Source organism: Triticum aestivum, chromosome 4A (assembly GCF_018294505.1).
Source record: "Triticum aestivum cultivar Chinese Spring chromosome 4A, IWGSC CS RefSeq v2.1, whole genome shotgun sequence".
NCBI classification, from domain to species: Eukaryota; Viridiplantae; Streptophyta; class Magnoliopsida; order Poales; family Poaceae; genus Triticum; species Triticum aestivum.
Window position 1 is genome coordinate 706,917,039 of NC_057803.1, and position 3,318 is coordinate 706,920,356.

Sequence of the window (3,318 nt, forward strand, 5' to 3'; positions counted from 1 at the left end):
GCGCCCCTGGACGAGGTTTTGGGGCCAGTACAATCTTTGTCTTTGGAAGTCGCTGCCGCCGACTGAGAAAACCAGGCAAGTTGCTTTCAAGAAGGAGATGGCGGAGAAGGATGCCGGGTACTAGGCAGCCTGTGAAGCCCATGATGCCGCCTGGAAAAAGGAGGTGACGGAGATCTGGGGGCGGGTGCGTCGTCTTGCGGAGGTGTACGAAGACGGGTACTTCGTGAGGAAGGCTAAAGGCGCTAGGCGCCTCATCGCTGCGTGGAGCTGGGTCGATAAGCTCCATCGTGCCACCGACGAGGAGCTCCGGTGGGCGCCCAACAAAATGGTAAGATCGTTCGCGCTCGTTCGCCTGCAAGAGGCAGATCGGACGTCAAGCGCTGCGAGGCGGAGGAGGCGGAGTACTGCCTCCTCGCTGGGAAGACGCCGCGCACCAGGAAGCTGCTGGCGAGGGGCTGCCGGAATACTGTTCCGAGGAGGGATTATTAGTTTTAGTATTGTTCGTTTTCAATTTTATGCATTGTGCCTAGTAGTTAAGTATCATCACGTATATGTGATGATATTTTATATATTCTGTGATGAACTAACGAACAATTAATATTATATATATTATGACTTCCATTTTCTATCTGTTTTTTATACTAATTTGAATCTACATGTTACCATCCACATATACAAAATAGAAAGAGTATAAACACACATTGAAATAGAACATATAAGAACGGAAAACAGAGTACACACGTTGAAACAGAGCAATAAACAGAGCATTACTATGATTGCTGCGAATACATAGCTATCCACGTCGAAACGACTCAACAAAATAAAACGCGTCCATGAGACCATGACCAACAACCCTTGCCTATGGTAGCTCTTGGCTCTGCCTGAAATCGTGCAGGCATTCGTCCAAGCGTCGACATGCTCGCGGTACATCTGGAGCGCGATCTCGACTTCCAAGTTGGCTATTTCATCGGGGATCACCACCTCGAGGATGCGATGACCATGTTCCTCTACTGCACCCAGGTGGACACCTGGGCCAAGGAGGTGGTCGAGCCTACCGACCAACCCGTTGGCATCGAGCGGGCCGCGGACAAGGCGAACGGAGCGACCCATGCGAATGGCATGGCAGGCATCCGGTGCAAGTACAGCGCGGCCGGCCTCTGGTGCAAGTACGTCGCAGAGAGCCTGTGCTCAGTCCTAGCAAGGAATGAGGGTACTGACGGGATGTGTACCCAGCTGCGACGCCCTGTCGACAGCAGGCAAGCATCGATGGATCTGCTCTTGCTTTGCGGCGAGATGCGCCTCTCGCTCTGTGTCACTGCAACGGTCTCGTCGTGCGGTGAGCCTCAGCCTATCCGCGCGGGCGCGCCTAGCTTGCTCTGCGACGCGCCGTTGATGATGTTGTGCGACGAGTGCGGCGAGCTGCAGCCTCTCGGCGCTGACATGCCTATCTTGATCTGCGGCGCTGAAGCGCCATGTGCCAAGGGTCTGCTCAACCCTGGCGATGAAGCGCATCACAGCGTCGTCCATCGCATTGTCGGGGAGCGCCGCGGCCTCGACGGGCAGTGTTGCCTTATGGTTTTTCTCGTCGACAAGGTTTATGGCAGAGGCGGCGCTTTGGTGGGTTGGCATGCTTGGAAAAGGTGGATGTGTTACAGGCTGCGCTTGCTGCCTCCGTGCGTCGCGCCGTGCCTAGGTTTATGCGCAATATCGCTGGGTGGCGGGAAACATGTGAGGAAATGGCGGGAAACGGTGGCGTGTTCATAAAACGGCATCAATTAATGGAAACTTAGCATATAAGGAATATCGAGCTAGCACAAGAAGTAGATGATGATGAGATGAACACGGACCACACTAGGGAACCCGTCGGTGATGAATTCATCAATCGCAAACTGTTGTAGACTAGCAAGTATTTTCTCACAACACACACGGCTTATTCCATCACATACAGGTCGGATGGATGAACTGTATACCATGTATACACATTTTCAAAAAGTAATGCATTAGACCTTCTTTAACATGTGTTACAATATACAATAACAATAAAAAACAAAGACCTCGAGGTTAAATTAACTCATGGGATGGATCTTATCAGTCATTTAATTTGACAGATATGACCCATACCATCAGTTAATTTAACATCAACACTACTTTCCATCCAGTCACCCATCTGATGGCTGCTCCAGCCTGAGCACACTTACCTTGAGAATTCTCTTACATGAGCTACTGGTTGAACAACTAGTCCTTGCTTATATAGGATGCCTCTTCGCATCCTTATGGCGTATCCGTATGACTGCCCGTCCCCTTATTGGACAATAGATGTTGTGTAGAAAGAGCATATCTCATACGTCTTATTAGAAGCAATCGTCTGTGTTATTATCGGTCTTCGCACGCATTTCAGATTACATATCAGTTTGTCGCATATCACACACATCTTGTTATAATGAACCGTTTATGTTCTCTTATCTCAACGCAAACAATTCATCTGAGTGAACCACATGCCGTATAGCGCACACACCTTGATCTAGCTGACTGTTTCTTTTGTGTTTCCTAATCACAAACAGCTCATCTGAGTGAAGCGTATGCTATATATCACACATACCTTCATCTGGCAGCATGTTTATTTTGTTCCTCCTCATCGCAAACAGTTAATTTAACTGAACCATATGCCCTGCATCGCACACGCAACCAAAATATGAACCGTGTTTGATGCATCCGTCATCGCAAACGTTTTCCACCTTTTTGACTGTTTTTTATACCATCGTTTGCAATTATTGCATCACACACAGTTTCATTGAAGTGTCTCTGATCATAGTGTCCCGTTAGTAGCATCCTGCAGTAGTGAGTATCCCAGGGTCGTCCAGTGCTTAGCCCGAACACATTGGTCGCGGGGATAGGGCCTGGAAGGATCACTAGCTCAACCAAAGAAGAAGCGGAGGAAGAGACCGCTGAAGAAAAGCTCTGCTGCTGCCAAAGCTTCTAGCAGCCAGTCGGCTCTACCGGTTGATTTTGCAGACTAGTGTACTGGTCAAAGGTGCGACAAGGTTCCATGTAGTGGGTGAGCTGATCCCTCCTACCGCCAAAACCCCTAGAGGGCATATTAGGGGGTCTTAGGAGACTGCGCGACCATGTGTTGTCGACAGAGACAAGCCTTCTCGTCTTGAAGGCTCTAGGATACTCAATTTATGTGGTTCATGTGCCGGCGCAAGTTCCTCCTCGATACGGCGGCGCTTCGTCCCGAAAGCCCTCTCTTGATTTTTTTTCTGAGGCAAATGGGATGATATACCAAAAGATGGGCACCGGTGGCTGGCCAGGGGTTCC